The sequence below is a fragment of the Eschrichtius robustus genome, chromosome 12, assembly GCF_028021215.1.
Source record: "Eschrichtius robustus isolate mEscRob2 chromosome 12, mEscRob2.pri, whole genome shotgun sequence".
Classification (NCBI taxonomy): Eukaryota; Metazoa; Chordata; class Mammalia; order Artiodactyla; family Eschrichtiidae; genus Eschrichtius; species Eschrichtius robustus.
In genome coordinates this window covers 63454973-63482118 of record NC_090835.1, presented here as the reverse complement: position 1 = coordinate 63482118, position 27146 = coordinate 63454973, and the positions used below count along the sequence as shown (strand labels likewise).

At 39.2% G+C, this 27146-nt stretch overlaps 1 long non-coding RNA gene and 1 other non-coding gene across 2 annotated transcripts in view; one reads left to right on the top strand and one right to left on the bottom strand.

The window, feature by feature from the left end:
• LOC137774221 (uncharacterized) overlaps positions 1-27146 on the top strand; it is an 86517-nt gene that overhangs the window by 25941 nt on the left and 33430 nt on the right. Inside the window, exon 2 of the long non-coding RNA XR_011075792.1 lies at positions 19161-19197. This is a non-coding gene — a long non-coding RNA (uncharacterized lncRNA). The remainder of the gene's footprint in view (positions 1-19160; positions 19198-27146) is intronic.
• LOC137774330 (small Cajal body-specific RNA 20) lies at positions 20699-20830 on the bottom strand. Its single transcript, XR_011075855.1, has one exon. It is a non-coding gene; the product is annotated as a small Cajal body-specific RNA 20 (non-coding RNA).

The window sequence follows — 27146 nt, the reverse complement described above, 5'->3', positions numbered from 1 at the left end:
AGAAATGCTGACACGCATTCTCTCTACCCATCAGCCAATAGAGGCCCCAGTGGTATGTGCATTTTAATAGGAGCCTTCTACAGGTGAAAAAGGCTTTAGAACTCAAAGGAATGGGTCTTTGGGGGGAATTAAAGGTAATGGGGGAAATAGTAAGAGGTGGGGAACCTTTCCAACACCTCCAAAATCATATTTAACTAAACTGCTGCTTTCTCATAAGGCTGTTTAGGCTTTTGAGGTATATGCAGAGATTCTGACGATCACTTGGAAGGAATGTAGTGTACTTGCAGGTACTGTATCTTTATTTTAATTTATTGAGCATCCCTCCTGTCTGAGATACTGTCACTTTTGCATACATTAGCACCTCAGTGAAGGCTCATATTCATTCTCTGACATAAATAATCTCACTTAGAGATGAGGTGGAGGAGGTTGAATGAATATATCACAGGAGTTGCGAAGGAACACATTTTTGTACAATTCATAGGAGAAGAGTCACCAGGGGTTCCCTACTGGTCCTGAAAAATGCCAATGTCATTTCTGGGGTAGATCTTTGTGATGAACTAGGAATTTAGGACTTCTGTACCAAGGGATTCTGCCAAGATAAACAGCCTGGTGGTGGGGCAGTAGTCATGGTGGATCATTTCATGTATTTCCTTTCATCTCTACTGCTGGCTGTGGCTAGTCTAGTTCTGAAAAGGATGGGTTGTAAATACATGTATGTGTGTAGGCACATGCACGGGTGGATGTGTGTATGGGCATGTGTGGATAGATATACAAATTTTTGATTTGGTTTTTGGAGCATCCTGCCAATTGACCATATTGAGTTTCACAATGTCCCAAGTAGTTTTAGAAATGGTTGGTATTGCCTAAGTGTACAAAGCATTTGGTCCATTTTAAAAAATCAACTGTAACTCTGCAGTTGGTGTTCTTCCACTGCTTTCCCTTCCACTTGGTGAGGTTCAGGACATTCTACCCCCAAATATGGCACCTTGTCATATTGAATATTTAAAGCTACAGGAGTTTGAGAAAATAGCAGATGCAGGAAGGTTACTCTGCCCTTCTCTCCTGAAACAGGTCATAAGCCCTCATGTGAGAGGTGCTCTCCCTACAGCTGGAGGAAAGGAGCATCCTTATATCAGAAGAGTCTCAACAACCAGGCTTTGCTAAGTTTCCCCTGTGTATTGCACTTACCTCACACTCCTTAACCTGCTTCATTCTTCCAAGACTGCCTCCTCTTCATCAAACCCCACATAAAATTATCAGGTCTAACTGTTTCTCCAGGTCTTCATTTCCTTAGGAAACCTCTTGTATCATGTAAAACTTATATTGCATAAATCTGTATGTTTTTCTCCTGTGAATCTGTCTTTGCTAGTTTAATTTTCAGAATCAGTGGCCCTAAGAGAGTCAAAGAGAGCTTTTTCTCCCCTGCACACTTGGTAAATTTTGTTAGGTATGCAGGGCCTCCTCTGATGGACTTGGAAGAGACTTCTAGATGGGTACCTGGGCACCCATTTCTGCTGGCCACACCCTGCCTCATTCTACTTGTATATGGAGAAACAGCAAGAGCTTTGGGTCATAGCATAGAGTTTTAACATTGCAACATACTGACCATGGGACCTTTCAGATTCCCATCTGTAAAATGGGGAGCATAATATCTACCTCTCAGTAATGCTGGGGAATTGGAAATCATATGGTTAAAGCACATAAAACAGTACCTGGCACATAGTAAGAGCTTGGAAAAAGGCTTATATTTGTTTGTGTATTGATCTTAAGAATAAACTACTATGTGTTGAAAGCATGGAGCATACTGTCTTGCATATAGTGCTCCAAAATTATTTTTGTGGACAGGCATGAATATTGTATGTTAGTCATTTTCTGCGTATGGCATACATTCTTTCATGGCATATGACAGAGAGCTGTGGATAGTTGGCCTTAAAGAAGAGAAGTTCACAAGGGTCCATCAAGAAAGGTTGCTGCTTCTAGAACTTGTTCATGAAGCAAGGTCACAAAAAGTTTCTCAATTAAAAGTTCATTTCTGTGTGTGTAGTATTAGTGAGAAGAAAATGTTTGCCTTGGTGTTCACAAATTGTTATGCTTTCATATCTTGAAAATTGGAATCAGACTTTAGAGAAGAGATTCTCAAATTTCACAAATATTGGCACAAGCCTCTTAGATAGCCTCATCCACCAGAGGGCAGACAGCAGAAGTAAGAAGAACTACAATCCTGCAGCCTGTGGAACAAAAACCACATTCACAGAAAGACAGACAAGATAAAAAGGCAGAGGGCTATGTACCAGATGAAGGAACAAGATAAAAGCCCAGAAAAACAATTAAATGAAGTGGAAATAGGCAACCTTCCAGAAAAAGAATTCAGAATAATGATAGTGAAGATGATTCAGGACCTCGGAAAAAGAATGGAGGCAAAGATCAAGAAGATGCAAGAAATGTTTAACAAAGACCTAGAAGAATTAAAGAACAAACAAACAGAGATGAATAATACAATAACTGAAATGAAAAATACCCCAGAAGGAATCAATAGCAGAATAACTGAGGCAGAAGAACGGATAAGTGACCTGGAAGACAGAATGGTGGAATTCACTGCTGCGGAACAGAATAAGGAAAAAAGAATGAAAAGAAATGAAGAGAGCCTAAGAGACCTCTGGGACAACATTAAACACAACAACATTCACATTATAGGGGTCCCAGAAGGAGAAGAGAGAGAGAAAAGACCAGAGAAAATATTTGAAGAGATTATAGTTGAAAACTCCTTTAACATGGGAAAGGAAATTACCACCCAAGTCCAGGAAGTGCAGAGAGTCCCATACAGGATAAACCCAAGGAGGAACCTGCCGTGACACACAGTAATCAAAGTGGCAAAAATTAAAGACAAAGAAAAATTATTGAAAGCAGCAAGGGAAAAACGACTAATAACATACAAGGGAACTCCCATAAGGTTAACAGCTGATTTCTCAGCAGAAACTCTACAAGCCAGAAGGGAGTGGTATGATATACTTAAAGTGATGAAAGGGAAGAAACTACAACCAAGATTACTCTACCCGGCAAGGATCTCATTCAGATTTGATGGAGGAATCAAAAGCTTTACAGACAAGCAAAAGCTAAGAGAATTCAGCACCACCAAACCAGCTCTACAACAAATGCTAAAGGACCTTCTCTAAGTGGGAAACACAAGAGAAGAAAAAGACCTACAAAAACAAACCCAAAACAATTAAGAAAATTGTCATAGGAACATACCTATCGATAGTTACCTTAAACGTGAATGGATTAAATGCTACAACCAAAAGACACAGGCTTGCTGAATGGATACAAAAACAAGACCCATATATATGCTGTCTACAAGAGACCCACTTCAGACCTAGGGACACATACAGACTGAAAGTGAGGGGATGGAAAAAGATATTCCATGCAAATGGAAATCAAAAGAAAGCTGGAGTAGCTATACTCCTATCAGATAAAATAAACTTCAAAATAGAGAATGTTACCAGAGACAAGGAAGGACACTACATAATGATGAAGGGATCAATCCAAGAAGAAGATATTACAATTATAAATATATATGCACCCAACATAGGAGGACCTCAATACATAAGGCAACTGCTAACAGCTATAAAAGAGAAAATCGACAGTAACACAGTAATAGTGGGGGACTTTTAACATCTCAGTTACACCAATGGACAGATCATCAAAAATGAAAATAAATAAGGAAACAGAAGCTTTAACTGAAACAAGAGACCAGATAGATTTAATTGATATTTATAGGACATTTCATCCAAAAACAGCAGACTACACTTTCTTCTCAAGTGTGCACGGAACATTCTCCAGGATAGATCACATCTTGGGTCACAAATCAAGCCTCAGTAAATTTAAGAAAATTGAAATCATATCAAGCATCTTTTCTGACGACAATGCTATGAGATTAGAAATGAATTACAGGGAAAAAAAGTAAAAAACACAAACACATGGAGGATACACAATACGTTACTAAATAACCAATAGATCACTGAAGAAATCAAAGAGGAAATCAAAAAATACCTAGAGGCAAATGACAATGAAAACACGACAATCCAAAACCTATGGGATGCAGCAAAAGCAGTCTAAGAGGGAAGTTCATAGCTATACAAGCTTACCTCAAGAAACAAGAAAAATCTCAAATAAACAATCTAACCTTCCACCTAAGGGAACTAGAGAAAGAAGAGCAAACAAAACCCAAAGTTAGCAGAAGGAAAGAAATCATAAAAATCAGAGCAGAAATAAATGAAATAGAAACAAAGAAAACAATAGCAAAGATCAATAAAACTAAAAGCTGGTTCTTTGAGAAGATAAACAAAATTGATAAACCATTAACCAGACTCATCAAGAAAAAGAGGGAGAGGACTCAAACCAATAAAATTAGAAACGAAAAGAGAGAAGTTGCAACAGACACCTCAGAAATACAAAGCATCCTAAGAGACTACTACAAGCAACTCTATGCCAGTAAAATGGACAACCTGGAAGAAATGGACAAATTCTTAGAAAGGTATAACCTTCCAAGACTGAACCAGGAAGAAACAGAAAATATGAGCAGACCAATCACAAGAAATGAAATTGAAACTGTGATTAAAAATCTTCCAATAAACAAAAGTCCAGGACCAGATGGCTTCACAGGTGAATTCTATCAAACATTTAGAGAAGAGCTAACACCCATCCTTCTCAAACTCTTCCAAAAAATTGCAGAGGAAGGAACACTGCCATACTCATTCTATGAGGCCACCATCACCCCAATACCAAAACCAGACAAAGATACTACCAAAAAAGAAAATTACAGACAAATATCACTGATGAATATAGATGCAAAAATCCTCAACAAAATACTAGCAAACAAAATCCAACAACACATTAAAAGTATCATACACCAGGATCAAGTGGGTTTTATCCCAGGGATGCAAGGATTCTTCGATACATGCAAATCAATCAATGTGATACACCATATTAACAAATTGAAGAATAAAAACCATATGATTGTCTCAATAGATGCAGAAAAAGCTTTTGACAAAATTCAACACCCATTTATGATAAAAACTCTCCAGAAAGTGGGCATAGAGGGAACCTACCTCAACATAATAAAGGCCATATACGACAAACCCACAGCAAACATCATTCTGAATGGTGAAAAACTGAAAGCTTTTCCTCTAAGATCAGGAACAAGACAAGGATGTCCACTCTCACCACTATTATTCAACATAGTTTTGGAAATCCTAGCCAAGGCAATCAGAGAAGAAAAAGAAATAAAAGGACTATGAATTGGAAAAGAAGAAGTAAAACTGTCAGTGTTTGCAGATGACATGATACTATACATAGAGAATCCTAAAGATGCCACCAGAAAACTACTAGAGCTGATCAATGAATTTGGTAAAGTTGCAGGATACAAAATTAATGCACAGAAATCTCTTGCATTCCTATACACTAATGATGAAAATCTGAAACACAAATTAAGGAAACACTCCCACTTACCACTGCAACAAAAAGAATAAAATACCTAGGAACAAACCTACCTAGGGAGACAAAAGACCTGTATGCAGAAAACTATAGGACACTGATGAAAGAAATTAAACATGATATCAACATATGGAGAGATATACCATGTTCTTGGATTGGAAGAATCAATATTGTGAAAATGACTATACTACTCAAAGCAATCTACAGATTCAATGCAATCCCTATCAAATTACCAATGGCATTTTTTACAGAACTAGAACAAAAAATCTTAAAATTTGTATGGAGATGCAAAAGACCCCGAATAGCCAAAGCAGTCTTGAGGGAAAAAACGGAGCTGGAGGAATCAGACTCCCTGATTTCAGACTATACTACAAAGCTACAGTCATCAAGACAATATGGTACTGGCACAAAAACAGAAACATAGATCAATAGAACAAGATAGAAAACCCAGAGTTAAACCCACACAACTATGGTCAACTAAGCTATGACAAAGGAGGCAAGGATATACAATAGAGAAAAGACAGTCTCTTCAATAAGTAGTGCTGGGAAAACTTGCCAGCTACATGTAAAAGAATGAAATTAGAACACTCCCTAACACCATACACAAAAATAAACTCAAAATGGATTAGAGACCTAAATGTAAGACCGGACACTATAAAACTCTTAGAGGAAAACATAGGAAGAGCACTTTTTGACATAAATCACAGCAAGATCTTTTTTGATCCACTTTCTAGAGTAATGGAAATAAAAACAAAAATAAACAAATGGGACCTAATGAAACTTCAAAGCTTTTGCACAGCAAAGGAAACCATAAACAAGACGAAAAGACAACCCTCAGAATGGGAGAAGATATTTGCAAATGAATCAGTGGACAAAGGATTAACCTCCAAAATATATAAACAGCTCATGCAGCTCACTATTAAAAAAACAAACAACCCAATCCAAAAATCGGCATTAGACCTAAATACACATTTCTCCAAAGAAGACATACAGATGGCCAAGAAGTACATGAAAAACTGCTCAACATCACTAATTATTAGAGAAATACAAGTCAAAACTACAGTGAAGTATCACCTCACACCAGTTAGAATGGGCATCATCAGAAAATCTACAAACAACAAATGCTGGAGAGGGTGTGGAGAAAAGGGAACCCTCTTGCACTGTTGGTGGGAATGTAAATTGATACAGCCACTATGGAGAACAGTATGGAGGTTCCTTAAAAATCTGAAAATAGAATTCTCATATGATCCAGCAATCCCACTACTGGGCATATACCCAGAGAAAACCATAATTCAAAAAGACACATGCACCCCAATGTTCATTGCAGCACTATTTACAAAAGCCAGGTCATGGAAGCAACCTAAATGCACAACGACAGATGACTGGATAAAGAAGAAGTGGTACATATATACAATGGAATATTACTCAGCCATAAAAAGGAATGAAATTGGGTCATTTGTTGAGATGTGGATGGATCTAGAGACTGTCATACAGAGTGAAATAAGTCAGAAAGAGAAAAACAAATATCGTATATTAACGCATATATGTGGAACCTAGAAAAATGGTACAAATGAACCAGTTTGCAGGGCAGAAATTGAGACACAGATATAGAGAACAAACATATGGACACCAATGGGGGAAGCCACGGGGGGGTGGTGGTGGTGGTGTGATTAATTGGGCTATTGGGATTGACATGTATACACTGATGTGTATAAAATTGATGACTAATAAGAACCTGTTGTATAAAAAAATAAAATAAAATTCAAAAATTAAAAAAAAAAAATTCACAAAAATTGCATGCAATAATTTCCCTAATGTCTCTTAAGAATATTTTGGAACTTTTTGGTAATGTTTCTAAAGTTGGATAAAAGATAACCTATAGAGGTCCAATGTATTTTTCTTCTCTCCAGACTCAGGATGGGCTGTTTCCACATTTTAAGTAAAACAAGATATGACTGATGCAGTAGGTTTCAAAAAAACAGGTCAAGGTTTTCTGACATTGCTCTGAGAAAGAAGAATCGGACTGTCTTGAAAAAAACTGAGATATCAGTCTTCTCTCTTCTACATGGGAAAAATACAGGAAGTTTCTGTTTATTATTTCAAGATCTGAAGACTTACAGACAGTGCAGGAGAGAACTCTGCTTTAGATGCTTCTATGTCCCAGCTCTTTTGGGAGAAACACAGAAGCTGAACTGTTTGTGAACAGGATGACATGCATTTTCGATTTCACAGGGTCACTTTCATAGCTCAGCACCTATAGGCAGAATATAAAATAGGACCAGGATACCCTAGAACAGCTGTCCTTAAAATATCATTCTAAATGTTCCAAGGAAAAACTCTGTTTGTGATGGAAATAAGACCTCCAGCAAGGCTTACAAATAGGAGTAACTCAAATGGCACCAAATAAAATTGATCTCACCATGGTCTCTGGTAAGCAGTGAGAACCAAGTGGATACACATGCGGTCATTAGGTTCTTTGGAAACACAAAATGGCAGTCACATCTCTTGCCACATTGTCAATTCCTCCAGGGCAGGAGGTGTGTATTGTTCGCCTTTGCATCACCTGCAGGAGCTCCAGGACCACGTTCTTCATGTGGTTGGCACTCAATAACCATCTGTTGATTGGATGAGTGAGACGTGTTGACCTCTCTGAAAAGGGACTGGCTTGATGCCACTTTAGTTAGGGCTGTGAAATACGCCATGTAGAGCTCTGGACAGATCCAGTGTCTCTGCATCTTGTCTCCTTAGGAGCGGGGGTGGGGCGGCAGCTGCACCATTACCCACGTAGCTCTGTACTGTATGGGTTCCTAAAAGGAACGTGACTACATGTGATTTTTCCTTTTTGGCAGAAAACTGAGTGTATTACATAATACATAAATTCATAAAATATCTACATTGTTTCTATCCTGATGCATCTTGACTATAACTCCCTTGAGAATCACATTTGTGTCTTGCTCTGTTACATCGAGACAGTGTTGTATAAGGGATAAAAAATAGACTCTGACCTGACTGCCTGGATTAGAGTTCCAGATCTGCCAATCACTGTGTGACCTGGGCAAGTTACATAACCTCTCAGTGTCTTGATGTTCTCATCGGAAAAATAGGACTAGAGTGTTATTGTGAGGGTGAAATAAAGTGAATGCACATTAAACATCCAAAACAGTAGTCGGAATTTGTTAAATTCTCAGTAAAAGGTAGCCATTTAACAGAACCTTGTTCTTACACTTTTCCACAGAATTTAAGAACAAAGAATTAAACTTAACAAGCACCTGCTCTCGGCCTGTTGCTTTACATAACTTGCTTATTATGAGGCAAAGTTTCATATAAGGCAGGTCAGTCCTGCCTCCTATACAGGAGAAGTAATAACTGTAGGACTAAAACACCTGCATTAGTTTCCGAAGCCCACTGTAACAAATCACCACAAATGTAGCAGCTTAAGACAACAGAAATTTATTCTCTCATCCATCTGGAATCAGTTTTCCTGGCCCAAATCAAGATGTGAGCAGAGCTGCACCCTTTCTGGGAGTTCTGAAGGAGGACTTATTCCTTTCTTGCCTCTCCCAGCTCCTGGTGGCTGCCAGCACTCCTTGGCTTGGAGCTGCATCAGTTTCAGCTGCCCCTGGTCCCACTGCCTTCTCTTCTGTGTGTAACTCCCTCTAATAAGGATGCTCGTGATTGCATTCAGTGCCCACGCAGACAATCCAGGATAATCTCCCCATCCTAAGATCTTTAGCTTAATCAGATCTGCAAAGACCAGTTTGGGGCCCTATAAGGTAACATTCACAGGCTGCAAAGATTAGAACATGGATATCTTTTTGTTTTGGTGGGGGGAGGTCATTTCTCAGCTTATCACAGCCCTTATAAGGATTTCTCAAACTATGAATTCTAAGATTCTATGACAAGACTCAGTACACTTATTAAAGCATCCTCAAAATAGGTATTAAATAGCCAAAATAATGGTATATCTCAGCATTGAGAACTGCTAAATTTAAGTTTATCATTATTCTTTCTCATTCTTTTTTTTTTTCTTAAAAATAAGTTTATTTATTTATTTACTTTTGGCTGTGTTGGGTCTTCGTTTCTGTGCGAGGGCTTTCTCTAGTTGTGGCAAGCGGGGGCCACTCTTCATCGCGGTGCACGGGCCTCTCATTATCGTGGCCTCTCTTGTTGCGGAGCACAGGCTCCAGACGTGCAGGCTCAGTAGTTGTGGCTCACGGGCCTAGTTGCTCCGCGGCATGTGGGATCCTCCCAGACCAGGGCTCGAACCCGTGCCCCCTGCATTAGCAGGCAGATTCCCAACCACTGCGCCACTGGGGAAGCCCTCTCATTCTTTTTTAATCTTTATTTTTAAACTGAGTTTTTAAAAAACTTCTGTTACCATTTAAACATAAATTATATTAATCCTGGCATTCTATCATTTCATACTCCCTACAATTTTATTTTGTTGACATAACAGTACTATCTTTATATTATAAATGAGAAAACTGACATTTAGAAAAGGTAGTGCCTTACCCAAAATCAAAACCTTGAGCCGACCAAGGATAGCAGCCAGTCTTTTGACATCTAAGCAAGTATTCTTTACATTTCATCCTAGTGACAAATTGCCTTCTTAGAAAGAATGTCAGTTCAAAAAAATATTTTAAAGAATCTTTAAAGAAACTTCCAAAAATCTTTTTTAAAAGTCTTTCGAAAATGCTTTAATGATGAAGTGGTCATTGTACTTTAGATAGCATAAATATTGCTCTGTGTGAGGTCAAAATAAAGATTAAGGAGGGATTGTTTTGAGAGTTTCTTTACCTTATAGTTTAAACCCATAGTTTTAAGAAAATATAAATTTGCTATAGCATAAATGCCATGCAGTTATCTGTGTAACTGCTCTGGCATTATCTCTGTAAAAGTCAGACTAATGTTGGTTTTTTGATTTGCCCATGTACAATGGAAGCATTAAAACACTGACAAATGTTGTGTGGCCAGGCTGAAAGCCTTGAGTGAAATATTGGCAATTACAGAAGGATGGACGGCAAGAAATAGCTGACAGGAGATGGGGCGCTGTTGGCAGCCTGGCTGAGAAGAGGGTCAGGTCATCATTATCATAGTCAAGTTTTTGTTTCCTTTGTTTAACCTGTTCTCCCACTGTCTTGAAATATTTGCATATCTGAGAACAAACACAGCCATAATTGAAATAGGTTATTCCTAAATTCTTCCTAGTCACAAGAACGTGCTCTAACCATGAAAATTTCCTGTGGATTACACCTTAGTTAAGTCCTCCATCCAAAAGACAGAGGGGACGGGGAATGAAGTAATGACAGTCCTTATTCGTGGATTTAAAAATTCGTAATATGGATTGAAGGTGTAGAGAAATCTAGTGGAATTGCAGTAAAAGTAAAAATAAACACACTGTGAGGTTCAGCCTGTTTACCAGTATGTGAGGGAAGTGGAATTTTCTCGGGCTCTTTTGAAGAAATAACATCAGACTGGCAAAGAACAATAAAACGAGGCAAAACAGGAAAAAACTGTCCCACATGTTCCCTGGATATCCCTACATCATGCATTGACTGGTAAGTGACTTTTTATTTTAAAATCCATCTAAAGGACGAAGAGGGAACTAAAATACCATTCACACTCTCTGATCAGAAGGGGTTCTATAAATGCAACAAATAAACATTCATTAGGTACAATACCATAATTTTTAATGTGCTTTAAAAAAGTTTTTTTAAAATAGATCTTTATTGGAGTATAATCACTTCACAATACTGTGTTAGTTTCTGTTGCACAACAAAGAGAATCAGCCATATGCATACACGTCCCCATATCCCCTCCCTCTTGAGCCTCCCTCCCATCCTCCCTATCCCACCTCTCTAGGTCATCACAAAGCACCAAGCCGATCTCCCTGTGCTATGCTGCTGTTTCCCACCAGCCAGCTATTTTACATTCGGTAGTGTATATAGGTCGATGCTACTCTCACTTCGCCCCAGCTTCACCCTCCCACCCCATGTTCTCAAGTCCATTTTCTATGTCTATCTCTTTATTACTGCTCTGAAACTAGGTTCATCAGTACCATTTTAATTTTTTTAGATTCCATACATATGCATTAGCGTATGGTATTTGATTTTTTTCTTTCTGACTTACTTCACTCTGTATGACAGACTCTAGGTCCATCACCTCACTACAAATAACTCAATTTCGTTTCTTTTTATGGCTAAGTAATATTCCATTGTATATATGTGCCACATCTTCTTTATCCATTCATCAGTCGAGGGACATTGAAGTTGGTTCCATGTTCTGGCTATTGTAAATAGTGCTGCAATGAACATTGTGATACATGTCTCTTTTTGAATTATGGTTTTCTCAGGGTATATGCCCAGTAGTGGGATTGCTGGGTCATATGGTAGTTCTATTTTTAGTTTTTTAAGGAACCTCTATACTGTTTTCCATAGTGGTTGTATCAATTTACATTCCCGCCAACAGTGCAGGAGGGTTCCCTTTTCACCACATCCTTTCCAGCGTTTATTGTTTCTAGACTTTTTGATAATGGCCATTCTGACTGGCTTGAGGTGATAACTCATTGTAGTTTTGATTTGCATTTCTCTAATAATTAGTGATGTTGAGCATCTTTTCATGTGCCTCTAGGCCATGTGTATGTCTTCCTTGGTGAAATGTCTATTTAGGTCTTCTGCCCATTTTCTAACTGGATTGTTTGTTTTTTTGATATTGAACTCCATGAACTGTTTGTATATTTTGGAGATTAATCCTCTGTTGCATCATTTGAAAATATTTTCTCCCATTCTGAGGGTTGTCTTTTCGTCTTGTTTATGGTTTCCTTTGCTGTGCAAAAGCTTTGAAGTTTCATTAGGTCCTGTTTGTTTATTTTTGTTTTTATTTCTGCTACTCCAGGAGGTGGGTCAAAAAAGATCTTGCTGTGGTTTATGTCAAAGAGTGTTTTTCCTATGTTTTCCTCTAAGAGTTTTATAGTGTCTGGTCTTACATTTAAGTCTTTAATCCATTTGGAGTTTATTTTTGTGTGTGGTGTTAGATAGTGTTCTAATCTCATTCTTTTATGGGTACCTGTTCAGTTTTCCCAGCACCACTTATTGAAGAGGGTGTCTTTTCTCCATTGTATGTCTTTGCCTCCTTTGTCATAAATTAGGTGCCCGTATGTGTGTGGGTTTATCTCTGGGCTTTCTATCCTGTTCCTTTGATCTATATTTCTATTTTTGTGCCAGTACCACACTGTCTTGATTACTGTAGCTTTGTGGTATATTTGAAGTTGGGGAGCCTGATTCCTCCGACTCCTTTTTTCTTTCTCAAGATTGCTTTGGCTCTTTGGGGTCTTTTGTGTTTCCATACAAACTGTAAAATTTTTTGTTCTAATACTGTGAAGAATGCCATTGGTAGTTTGATAGGGATTGCATTGAATTTATAGATTGCTTTGAGTAGTATAGTCATTTTCACAATATTGATTCTTCCAATCCAAGAACATGGTATATTTCTCCGCCTGTTTATGTCATCTTGGATTTCTTTCATCAGTGTTTTATAGTTTTGAGTACAAGTCTTTTGCCTCCTTAGGCAGGTTTATTCCTAGGTATTTCACTCTTTTTGTTGCAGTGGTAAATGGGAGTGTTTCCTTAATTTCTCTTTCTGATTTTTCATTGTTGGTGTATAGGAATGCCAGAGATTTCTGTGCATTAATATTGTATCCTGCAACCTTACCAAATTCATTCTTTAGTTCTAGCAGTTTTCTGTTGGCATCTTTAGGATTTTCTATGTGTAGTATCATGTCATCTGCAAACAGTGACAGTTTTACTTCTTCTTTTCCATTTTGTATTCCTTTTATTTCTTTTTCTTCTCTGATTGCCGTGGCTAGGACTTCCAAAACTATGTTGAATAAGAGCGGTGAGAATGAGCATCCTTGTCTTGTTCCTGAGCTTAGTGGAAATGCTTTCAGTTTTTCACCATTGAGTATGATGCTTGCTGCGGGTTTGTCATATACGGCCTTTTTTATGTTGAGGTAGGTTCCCTCTATGCTCATTTTCTGGAGAGTTTTTAACATAAATTGGTGTTGAATTTTGTCCAAAGCTTTTTCTGCATCTATTGAGGTGATCATATGATTTTTATTCCTTAATTTGTTAATGTGGTGTATCACATTGATTGATTTGCGTATATTGAAGAAGCCTTGCATCCCTGGGATAAATCCCATTTGATCATGGTATATGATCCTTTTAATGTGTTGTTGGATTCTGTTTGCTAGTATTTTGTTCAGGATTTTTGCGTCTATGTCCATCAGTGATATTGGTCTATAATTTTCTTTTTTTGTGACATCTTTGTCTGGTTTTGTTATCAGGGTGATGGTGACTTCATAGTATGAATTTGGGAGTGTTCTTCCCTCTGCAAATTATGGAAGAGTTTGAGAAGGATTGGTGTTAGCTATTCTCTAATTGTTTGATAGAATTCTAGTGTGAAGCCATCTGGTCCCGGACTTTTGTTTTTTGGAAGATTTTAAATTATGGTTTCAATTTTGTTACTTGTGATAGGTCTGTTTATATTTTCTAATTCTTCCTGGTTCTGTCTTGGAAAATTGTACCTTTCCAAGAATTTGTCCATTTCTTCATGGTTGTCCATTTTATTGGCATATAGTTGTTTGTAGTAGTCTCTTATAATCCTTTGTATTTTTGCAGTGTCAGTTGTGATTTCTCCTTTTTCATTTCTAATTTTATTGATTTGTGTCCTCTCCCTTTTTTTCTTGATGATCTGGCTAAGGTTTATCAATTTTGTTTATCTTCTCAAAGAACGAGCTTTTGATTTTATTGATCTTTGCTATTGTTTTCTTCATTTCTATTTCATTTATTTCTGCTCTGATCTTTATGAATCTTTCCTTCTACTGACTATGGGTTTTCTTTGTTCTTTTTCCTCTAGTTGTTTTAAGTGTAGGGTTAGATTGTTTATTTGACATTTTTCTTGTTTCTTGAGGTGAGATTGAATTGCTATAAACTTCCCTCTTAGAACTCTTTTGCTGCGTCCCATAAGTTTTGGGTCATTGTGTTTTCATTGTCATGTGTGTCTATGTATTTTTCTTTTTAACATCTTTATTGGAGTATACTTGCTTTACAAACGTGTGTTAGTTTCTGCTTTATAACAAAGTGAATCAGCTATACATATACATATATCCCCATATCTCCTCCCTTTTGTGTCTCCCTCCCACCCTCCCTATCCCATCCCTCTATGTGGTCACAAAGAACTGAGCTGATCTCCCTGTGCTATGTGTCTGCTTCCCACTAGCTATCTATTTTACATTTGGTAGTGTATATATGTCCATGCCACTCTCTCACTTAGTCCCAGCTTACCCTTCTCCCTCCCTGTGTCCTCAAGTCCATTCTCTACTTCTGTGCCTTTATTCCTGTCCTGCCCCTAGGTTCTTCAGAACCTGCTTTTTTTTTTAGATTCCATATATATGTGTTAGCATACAGTATTTGTTTTTCTCTTTCTGACATACTTCACTCTATATGACAGACTCTAGGTCCATCCACCTCACTACAAATAACTCAATTTCATTTCTTTTGATGGCTGAGTAATATTCCATTGTATATATGTGCCACATCTTCTTTATCCATTGATCTGTCTATGGACACTTCGGTTGCTTCCATGTCCTGGCTATTATAAATAGACCTGCAATGAACATTGTGGTACATGACTCTTTTTCAATTATTGTTTTCTGAGAGTCTATGCCCAGTAGTGGGATTGGTGGGTCATATGGTAGTTCTACTTTTAGGTTTTTAAGGAACCTCCATACAGTTCTCCATAGTGGCTGTATCAATTCACATTCCCATCAACAGTGCAAGAGGGTGCCCTTTTCTCCACACCCTCTGCAGCATTTATTATTTGTAGATTTTTTGATGATGGCCATTCTGACTGGTGTGAGGTGATACCTCATTGTAGTTTTGTTTTGCATTCCTCTAATGATTAGTGATGTTGAGCATCCTTTCATGTGTTTGTTGGCAATCTGTATATCTTCTTTGGGGAAATGTCTATTTAGGTCTTCTGCCCATTTTTGGATTGGGTTGTTTGTTTTTTTGATATTGAGTGCATGAGCCACTTGTAAATTTTTAAAAATTTCTTCTTTGATTTCTTCAGTGATCTCTTGGTTATTTAGTAGTGCACTGTTTAGCCTCCATGTGTTTGTGTTTTTTACAGTTTTTTTCCTGTAATTGATTTCCAATCTCATAGCACTGTGGTCAGAAATGATGCTTGATATGATTTCAGTTTTCTTAAATTTTCCGAGGCTTGATTTGTGACCCAAGATCTGATCTATCCTGGAAAATGTTCTGTGTGTACTTGAGAAGAAAGTTTATTCTACCACTTTTGTGTGGAATGTTGTATAAATATCAATTAGATCTATCTGGACTATTGCGTCATTTAAAGTTTGTGTTTCCTTATTTATTTTCTGTTTGGATGATCTGTCCATTAGTGTAAGTGGGGTGTTAATGTCCCCTACTATTATTGTGTTACTTTCGATTTCTCTTTTCATGGTTGTTAGCGTTTGCCTCATGTATTGAGGTGCTCCTATGTTGGGTGCATAAATATTTATAATTGTTATATCTTCTTCTTGTATTGATTCTTTGGTCATTATATAGTGTCCCTCCTTATCTCTTGTTACAGTCTTTATTTTAAAGTCTATTTTTATCTGATATGAGTATTGCTACTCCAGCTTTCTTTTAAATTCCATTTTCATGGAATGTCTTTTTCCATCCCTTCACTTTCAGTCTTTATGTGTCCCTAGGTCTGAAGTGGGTCTCTTGTAGACAGCATATATATGGGTCTTGTTTTTGTATCCATTCAGCCAGTCTGTGTCTTTTGGTTGGGGCATTTAATCCATTTACATTCAGGTTATTATTGAGATGTATGTTCCTATTACAATTTTCTTAATTGTTTTGGGTTTGTTTTTGTGGGTCTTTTTCTTCTCTTGTGTTTCCTGCTTAGTGAAGTTTCTTTAGCATTTGTTGTAAAGCTGGTTTGGTGGTGCTGAGTTCTCTTAGCTTTTGCTTGTCTGAAAAACTTTTGACTTCTCCATCAAATCTGAATGAGGGCCTTGCTGTGTAGAGTAATCTTGGTTGTAGGTTTTTCTCTTTTGTCACCTTAAATATATTCTGCCACTCCTTTCTGGCCCGCAGGGTTTCTGCTGAAAAATCAGCTGATAACCTTATGGGGATTCCTTTGTATGTTATTTTTTGTTTTTCCCTTGCTGCTTTTTATATTCTTTCTTTGAATTCAATTTTTGTTAGTTTGATTAATATGTGTCTTGGTGTGTTTTTCCTAGGGTTTATCCTGTATGGGACTCTGTGTGCTTCCTGGACTTGGGTGACTATTTCCTTTCCCATGTTAGGGAATTTTTGACTATAATCTCTTCAAATATTTTCTCAGACCCTTTCCTTTTCTCTTCTTCTTCTGGGACCCTTATAATTTGAACGTTGGTGCATTTAGTGTTATCCCAGATGCCTCTGAGATTGTCTGCAATTCTTTTCATTCTTTTTTCTTTATTCTGCTCCTCGGCAGTTATTTCCACCATTTTGTCTTCCAGCTCACTTATTCATTCCTCTGCCTCATTTATTCTGTTATTGATTCCTTCTAGTGTATTTTTCATTTCAGTTACTGTGTTGTTCATTTCTGTTTGTTTGTTCTTTAGTTCTTCTGGATCTTTGTTAAACATTTCTTGTATTTTCTCAGTCTGTGCCTTCATTCTATTTCCGAGATTCTGGATCATCTTTACTATCATTACTCTGAATTCTTTTTCAGGTAGATTGCCTATTTCCTCTACATTTATTTGGTCTTGTAGGTTTTTACCTTCCTCCTTCATATGTGACATATTTTTTTGCTGTCTCATTTTTTCTTCCTTTTTTTTTTTTTTTTTAATGAGTGGGATGTGTTCCTGTCTTACTGGTTGTTTGCCCTGAGGCTTCCAAAACTAGGGTTTGTAGGCTATTCAGTAGAGCTGGGTCATGGTGCTGAGATGAGAAACTCTGTGAAACCTCACTCTGATGAATATTCCCTGGGGTCTCAGGTTCTCTGTTAGTCCAGTGGTTCGGACTCGGAGCTTCCTCCGCAGGAGCTTTGGCCCGACCTCGGGCTCATGAACCAAGATCCTGCAAGCTGCCTGGGGAGGCAAAAAAACAAGAAACAAAAAACAATAACAAGTAAAAAATAAAATTAGACTAGGAAACTAACAGATATTTTAGGAAGAATTTAAAAGTAAAAATATAGATGAATCAACAACTGGAAGGTACATCAGTACCACAATAGTAAAAAAGAGGAGGAGGGAAAAGAAAAAAAAAAGGTGGGGGGAAGGCCTTGGCTGTGGAGTGCAGGGCCTAAGCAAGGGCAAGTTTTGGGGGGTGGGTGGGGCCAATGCTCAGGACCCACAGGGCTGGAAAAGGCTTTGAGGGCTGTGGGGGCTGGGGCTTAGGCTCAAGGAACAGAAGGGGCCCCGGCGTGCCCCCCACCCCTGGTCTCAGAGAGCAGGGGACCTCATCTGGGAGCCCAGCAGGCTTTCTGGGCTCTAGTGGGTGGGGCAAATGCCCTCCTCTCCTCTCCTGCTTCTCTGGTCTGGGAGGGCCCATCCCGCCTGCCTCTCCTGCTCTCCCCTGCTTCCCTCCTATGCCCCCATGACCTATGCAGCTTGGATGGGGCTTTGAAATGAGGGTACTGGCCTGTGAGCTCAGCGGTCTCCCCAGCCTGAGTGGGTCAGGTGATCACCCTCTGCTTCTCTCCCACTCTTCCTGAAGAGTCCCTCCAGCCTGCCTATCTTGATCTCCCTGGCTTCAAGGGCACCGATCCTCTCTGACCTCCAGTTCTCCTCCCCCCTCAGTCCCCCTATGTCCTACTGGTTCACTTTGGGGTTCCTCTTGTCTCCTTAGGCATCAGAGTCCCCCACCAGCAGCTTGCAGGCACTCCAGTTGTGGGGAGATGCTAACTCCGTGTCTTCCCACACCGCCATCTTGACTCCACTTCCTCCTAATGTGCTTTTTAAGATAAGGAAAGCTCTGTCAATTAAACTTTTCTTCACAGAAATATCATAAATATATTAGGTGTCAACAAGTGTGGTTCTAAAATGGTCAAGCAAAGTACATTATTCACAAAAACAAGGCAGATGTTATTTGTATAGATGCTGTAGTTTTTGTTAAAATTACACACACATACATATACACAAAATCCACTACCACTTCACCTCTAACTTTATTATTGTGTCTATCTATCTATCATCTATCTATCTATCTATCTATCTATCTATCTATCTATCTATCTATCTATCTATGTATCTATCTATATCTATCTATCTATCTATCTATCTATCTATCTATCTATCTATCTATCATCTAATGTTTATTTTAAATAACCTCTGTGGCAAGGTTAGTATCTGAGAATAGTGGCCCAGAGCCTTAGACTATCAACCTACAATGGAAAATCTGGTTTCATAAAATGGCTTGGAATTAAAGGGAAGTTTTCTGGGGTAAATCTCAGTGAGATTGTTGGTCTAGAATAGTGAGTCAATTCAGCTTTGGCTGCATAATAACTACCCCAGATCTCAGTAGCTCAAAATAATATGGTTTAATCTTGATCTTGGCTACACATTAGGAGGTCCATGTGTCTCTCATCTCGTAACTGCACTATATTCTTTTCAGGGTGATGATGGAAGCCAGAAAGAACAAGCCCAAACAGGTGAGCACACTTGAGATCTCTAATTGTGTTAAATGAGCTAACATCAACTCTGCTAACAATGAAAATTGACCAAGGTGAGTCACATGACCAAGCTGAACATTAATTAAACTGGACATCCCCCTACACCTCCCTGGAAGAAGGGGAAGAGATTAAATATTTCTGAACAATAGTCCAAATTATGGCAAATACAAAATCTCACTTTTGCCTTGGGCATAAATGGCCTGGAGATGGACAGTGCTGCCCTAGGAACACCTGGCACCTGACATTGCTCCCCACACCGCCTGGGTTCCTGGGGAAACCAAGGATGCGACACAGAGCAGCTGCCACTTCCCAGCCTCTGTGTAGCATCTGTCTCACCTGTCTGCTCTGACTGGGGAAGGGAACCGCGAGCTGGGTCCTGTGCAGTGTAAAGGGAGGCAGCGCCCTGTGGTGGAAGGGCTTGGGCCAGGATATCAGAGAGCCACAGTCTGAACCTCAGTTTGGTACTTACCACCACGATGATTGTGGAAAAGATGATTTCTTGTAGTCTCTTTTCTAAATGCAAGCTGAGAGTAATATCCTTGTGAGAACAAAACTACCGTATAAGTGATGTGTCTGGCATGGTGCCAGGCCCAGAGTAGGTGCTCAATGGACCTGAGTTCTCCTCCCTGCTGAGGGAGGAGGCTTCAGAAGGGATGGGTAGAATAAGTGATGTCAACTTCTGCTGAGACAATCATTCATCTCAATATTATTACCTTGCCTGGTGCTTAACTCTGGTACTATTGCTTTACTTTTTTTCCCCCACAGAAAGTGGTTTATTGCTTTTAGAACAAAATAAGATGCTCTCAGAATTTTTTTAGTGAAGAAAATACGTTTAGAACTTCAAAGCTGTTTAGACCTTTTCTAAAACACTATTTTTATCAGCTGATAAAGTAAGCACTTCAATATAGAAAACTCTCCAGAAGCAAGTGCCTGGGCTGGATGGCACAGCTCACAACTGTGTGGTCCCCGAGCTGTCCTACTGGATGCAGCCGCCTGCTCAGAAGTGGGGCTTGCGCTTGCGGCCGGTGTACTGAGTGTCAGGTCGGACCTCCTTGCCCTGCCGCCAGCGGCGCTCCTTCTTTTCCAGCACCGACTCTCGGCTCTTCCTCACCACCCCCGCCTCGCCATCCTGTACGGGACCCTGTGCAGGAGACACGGCTGTGAGCAGGTGGACCGAGTGGCCTGGCTGGCACCCAGGTTAATCTGGGAAGGGAAAAGTGGTGAGCTTCCCCCGAGTCAGGTGGCCTCAGATGCCCCTTCCACAACAGAAGTCCCCATTCTGGACACCCCCTTCCTGGTGACATCTGTGGGGCAGGCAGGGGCCAAGCTACTTTTGGGGCGACCCAGGCCAGGATCGGCTCACAAGAGCCTATCCAAGGAAAGCCAGAGGCCCTGTGCCCACTGCTGCCACTTAAGGCCCTAGTCTGGCTGTGGGGTCAGTGCGCTTGGTACAGACCAAGTTGGGGCTCCCAGCAGCTACAAATGTCTGAGGTAGGAAAACAAGGCTGCCCAGCTAGTGGCAACCCTGACAACAATCCTCAAGGGGAGATCTTGGCCTCTAGTCCTGGCTGAGGAGAAAAGGGACCTCCCACAGCTCTATGGGAGAGAGGCCCTTATTGCTTTACTTTTAATGTGTCTTTGTCTCTGCAATTACATTAAACAATTTTTGGAGGAAAGGGTCTTATTGAAGGCTCCGGGTCTCACTCAGTACTAGCAGCGTCACCCTTGTGAGGAAGAGTCGGGAGAGGAGAAATGAGATCTCTATGTCAGTCCTGGCCCTGCCACCTTGAGCTGGCACTTCCTTTCTCTGGCTGTCTTTTCCTCATCTCTAAAATGGAGATGGGACTCCAGCCCCTAGAACTGTGCCTGAACCATAGTAGAGGTTCAATGAAAATGCCTTGGGTGAATGAATAATCCCTATTCACTCCAAGAAGTTCTAAAATTCTATAATAAAGTTGGCTTAAGGCAGAGAAATAAGTGGTTGAATTTTTAAAAATAAAATGAATTAAACATTATTTCCAACAATACATCATCAGATTTCATATCCCTCCTTCCCAGAAAAATAGTAATTTGAAACAAATGAAATCCTATTTGCCATGTGAAAAGATTCCTCTCGAAGTCAGCTGTGATTTCTATTTAGCCATGAAAAAAATCTATTCTGGCAGACATCTTTCTAAATTCATGATGTTGACAAATCCTCCAGCTATACTATGCAACTTGGTACACTTAGTTTGCCTGATGACTTACAGCTTTTATATGATAACTCAGCAGACCTGTTGGATATTGAATAACTATCATGGGTTTCCCATTGACTTTCAATAATGAAAATTTATGCATCAACCAAAAATATATTTACCACTGAAACACAGGAATATTCTTTGTTGGTTCCCCCCCACCCCCAAATTTTCTGTAAACCTAATTTTGCAGTAAAAACTTGAATATACCCACTGAAACATCTATTAAAGTAGTAGGAGGGATGGTTGAAACCAGACCATTGTCGTGCTTTCTTATGGAATTCCTGGAGGATGATTTATGGAGCTTTAGTCAGTGTCACTGTTTTTATCATTCCTGGCACCATCTTATGCTGGGAATCATTTTTTTCACTCCTATAAGAAACCATGAAGAGTTTTGAAGATATGAAGAAGGATGCAGTCTCTACTGTCTCTCCCTCTAGCCTTGCTGTCTAGAGAAAACAGTTCAGCAATTTCTTTTAGACCCATAGGACTTCTCTAGTTGTCTAAAACTGGACCTGGAATCAGAGGTGTCTGTGTTTAAATCCTGATTCTGCTGAAGCAGTGCAGCTCACATGGGACTCAAACACAGTCTAAACCCATATTGGGACTCGAACCCATGGGCTGGGACTCGAACCCAGCCTAAACGCACTGTCCTTTTTTTTTTTTTAAATTGGAGTATAGTTGTTTTACAATGTTGTGTTAGTTTCTACTGTACAGTGATGTGGAGTTCCCTGTGCTATACAGAGGTTCTCATTAGTTATCTATTTTATACGTATTAGTGTATATACGTCAATCCTAATCTTCCAATTCATCCCACCCCTCCTTTTCCCCCTTGGTGTCCATATGTTCTCTACATCTGTGTCTCTATTTCTGCCTTGCAAATAGGTTCATCTGTACCATTTTTCTAGATTCCACATATGTGTGTTAATATATGATATTTGTTTTCCTCTTTCTGACTTACTTCACTCTGTATGACAGTCTCTAGGTCCAGCCATGTCTCTATAAATGACCCCATTTTGTTCCTTTCTATGGCTGAGTAATATTCCATTGTATATATGTACAACATCTTCTTTATCCATTCATCTGTTGATGGGCATTTAGGTTGCTTCCATGACCTGGCTATTGTAAATAGTGCTGCAATGAACACTGGCATGCATGTGTCTTTTTGAGTTATGGTTTTCTCTGGGTATATGCCCAGTAGTGGGATTGCTGAGTCATATGGTAATTCTATTTTTAGTTTTTTAAGGAACCTCCATACTGTTCTTCATAGTGGCTGTATCAGTTTACATTCCCACCAACAGTGCAAAAGGGTTCCCTTTTCTCCACACCCTCTCCAGCATTTATTGTTTGTAGATCTTTTGATGATGAGCATTCTGACTGGTGTGAGGTGATACTTCATTGTAGTTTTTATTTGCATTTCTCTAATAACTAGTGATGTTGAGCATCTTTTCATGTGCCTCTTGGCCATCTGTATGTCTTCTTTGGAGAAATGTCTATTTAGGTCTTCTGCCCATTTTTTGATTGGGTTGTTTGTTTTTTTGATATTGAGCTGTATGAGCTGTTTGTATATTTTGGAGATTAATCCTTTGTTGATTTGTTTGCAAATATTTTCTCCCATTCTGAGGCATGTCTTTTCATCTTGTTTATGGTTTCCTTTGCTGCGCAAAAGCTTTGAAGTTTCATTAGGTCCCATTTGTTTATTTTTGTTTTTATTTCCATTACTCTAGAAGGTGGGTCAAAAAAGATCTTGCTGTGATTTATGTCAAAGAGTGTTCTTCCTATGTTTTCCTCTAAGGGTTTTATATTGTCTGGTCTTACATTTAGGTCTTTAATCCATTTTGAGTTTATTTTTGTGTATGGTGTTAGGGAGTCTTCTAATTTCATTCTTTTACTTGTGGCTGTCCAGTTTCCCCAACACCACTTATTGAAGAGATGGTCTTTTCTCCATTGTATATCCTTGCCTCCTTTGTCATAGCTTAGTTGACCATAGGTGTGTGGGTTTATCTCTGGGCTTTCTATCCTGTTCCATTGATCTATATTTCTGTTTTTGTGCCAGTACCATATTGTCTTGATTACTGTAGCTTTGTAGTATAGTCTGAAGTCAGGGAGTCTGATTTCTCCAGCTCCATTTTCTTTTTTTTTCCTTAAGATTGCTTTGGCTATTTGGGGTCTTTTGTGTCTCCATACAAATTTTAAGCTTTTTTGTTCTACTTCTGTGAAGAGTGAAGAATGCCATTGGTGATTTGATAGGGATTGCACTGAATCTGTAAATTGCTTTGGGTAGTGTAGTCATTTTCACAATATTGATTTTTCCAATCCAAGAACATGGTATATCTCTCCATCTGTTTGTGTCATCTTTGATTTCTTTCATCAGTGTCATAGTTTTCTGAGTACACGTCTTTTACCTCCTTAGGTAGGTTTATTCCTAGGTATTTTACTCTTTTTGTTGTAAAGGTGAATGGGATTGTTTCCTTAGTCTCTCTTTCTGATCTTTCATTGTTAGTATATAGAAGAAACACACTGTCTTTTAATTGTAATCACACACCTGTTCTCAGGACTTAATGAAGCTCAGGTTCTTTATGTCTCATCACAAAGACAATTCAGTGAGAGACAAAGTGAAAGGTAAGAACTGGATTTACTTAGAGAGAAACACACGCCATAGACAGAGTGCAGGCCATCTCAGAAGGCGAGAAGCTGCAAAATATGAGGTTGTTAGTTTTTATAGGCTGGGTAATGTCATAGGCAATAAGTGGGAGGATTATTCCAACTATTTTGGGGAAGGGGCAGAGATTTCCAGGAATTGGGTCACCAACCACTTTTTAAAATAAATTTATTTATTTTATTTTATTTATTTAATTTTTGGCTGTGTTGGGTCTTTGTTGCTGCATGCAGCTTTTCTGTAGTTGCGGCCAACAGGGGCTGCTCTTCATTGCGGTGTGCATGCTTCTCATTGCGGTGGCTTCTCTTGTTGCAGAGCATGGGCTCTAGGTGTGTGGGCTTCAGTAGTTGTGGCACACAGGCTCAGTAGGTGTGGCTCACAGGCTCTAGAGTGCAGGCTCAGTAGTTGTGGTGCAGGGGCTTAGTTGCTCCACAGCATGAGGGATCTTCCTGGACCAGAGATCGAACTCATGTCCCCTGCATTGGCAGGCAGATTCTTAACCACTGCACCACCAGGGAAGTCCCTGCCCACTTTTTGACTTTTTATGGTTGGCCTCAGAACTGTCCTGGCAGTGGTGGGTGTGTCACTTAGATGCTAATATATTACAATGAGCACATAAGGAGGCTCAAGGTCCACCGGAATTCAAATCTTCTGCCATCTTGTACCTAGATGGTTCTAACCAGTTTTTGTCCTGTCCTATAGCTATGCCATTCTTTTAAAGGTTGTGTCCTGCCCCCTTCCTTTCTGTTTCACTACCACTCAGACAGCTTACTCAACCTTTTTGTGGCTCAATTTCTTCATCAATAAGATAGAAATTAGAATTACTTTTGTAAAAATTAAATGAGTTGCTATGCATAAAGAGCTTACAGTAGTTCCTGGTACCAGTAAGCACTATGTAATTGCTACCATTATTATGTCAATAGCATCTTTCCTGGTTTATTGTTTCCACTTTGTTGTTTGAGTCTGGATACCACTGTGGTTACAAGTTGATCGACTTCTTTCCTTTTGCCTGCTCACCTTTCATCTGTTTTCAGAAACATCTATTCAAAACTGGAAAAAAAAACCCCCATCTTTAATAAAAGCAATTCATCAGGCAGGGAGGAATTTCTAAGCTGTTTAGAGCAGTTACTCTCTTTCTCCAGCTTTGTTGAGTTTTATGTTTTCCTTTGGGCAGCAGACTCATTTTGAAATAGTAAAGAGTAGTGAAGCTCTGGTCTTGCATCAGAATGATTTCTGATGCATCCAATTTGCATGTTGAAAGTCATCTTTCCAGAAACACAAAGCCATCATTTGGGGAAAATAATCATTTCTCCAATTCAGTGTCAGTAAAGAATTTCCTGCAGCAAGAATGAAAGACAAGCTTAGAAGATGTATCTGATGAGAAACTAAAAGTAATCAAATTTTATTTATAATAGAGTTCACAATGTATTAGGCACCCTTGGGGGCATCATTGTGTTCTTCTCATTAGTTTCTCTTATGTGTTCCATTGTTTTTCATTAAGATAGCTCATCTCTCTCTTTCTGGAGAATCAAAGCAGGAATTTAGACTTCCGGGACACATCAATAAGCCACCTGTTGTACAGATTATTCATTTATTGGGTGTGAGGGCAAATTGGGAAAAAAAGAGAGATACAATATTTTAGAAATTGGGGTGCTGTAAATTAGGTCAAATATTTGCCTTTAAAAGTTATGTCTCAGAATGTAAATGACTTATTTGACAAGTGTCCTAGATGGCTTATTAGAATATAGTACAGATTGCCCGGACATTTTGCTAAAGAAAATGGTTTGCCTCCCTTGCCAAAATAAATCACCTTGGAGGCAATTAATATGTCCCTAAAAGGTCTGTTACAAGGCAGCCTGTGACCTTTGATATGTGGCAGAATTAATTAATGTCTGTAAAAAACATTCCAGTTTGACATCTGTGTTTGAAAGCAAAGGCTAAGTCGGGGTGGCCGTGGGGCTGTAGGGAATCAAGAGCACCTACCTTTTCGGGCACTCCAGCGTTTAAAGATGGTTAAAGGAACCCAGTCGGGAAAAAACCCAAAACACAAGTATTGTCCCCATGAGTCTGATGGAGTGCAGAAATGTTCCTGTTCTTATATTCACTGATCCCTTTCCTTAAACTGAGAATAGAAGCAGAAAAATGGAAACACAGTCTTGCTGCTGTTGGGTACAATTCTTGTGACTTTTCCCATCTGTATGAATGTAAATGCAGAAGGTGAGAAGAGCAAGCTTCTATTCTTAGGTAACATTAAAAAATACCTGCCTCTTTCCCTCCATTTTCACAGCCTGATCCTACTCACCTTCCCTCTGGGCTCTGAGAGAGCTCCTGGTCAGCTTTCCTACGTGTCCTTTCTCTTGGAGCAGCAGAAATAGCTGTTCTCTCCTAAGGGTCATTTTGACCATGTCATTCCTCTTTATCTGAATCCAGATTTGCCTCTCAATTGCTTTTTTTTTCTGTCAAGGAAGAAAACTACAGGCATATTTTTAAAAACTTTAAAAATGTAATAAATCATGAAACATAAAACAAGAGCAAACTACAAACTTAAATATCCCATAATCCCTAAACTGTTTCTAATACTGGTGTGTGTGTGTATGTGTATGTATATGCCATCCTTACATGGTGGCTCAGGGCTCCAAGAGGAAATTCCCGGAGGCATGGGTGGAAACTGCCAGTGTAGGGGGTGAGGAAATGCACAATGTCACTTCTGCTGTCAAAGCAGAGTCTGCCCAGATTCTCAGGGGGGCGTGGCAAAGAACTTGTGGCTATCTTTAATTTGCTCTAGCCCACCCTTGGGTCACAAATTATTTATGATCCTTTCATATGCAAAATACTCCCGTCTAAGATCACAAAGTCTCATCCCATGACATCAGAGGTTGGCAAATTTTGGCTCTCTGCTATTTTCATAAATAAGGTTTTATTGGAACATAGCTATGTCTGTTAATTTGTATATTGTCTGGTCTATGGCAGCTTTCAGGCTACCACTGTAGAGATGAGCAGTTGTGACTGAACCCTCAAGGCCTGCAAGCCTGGAA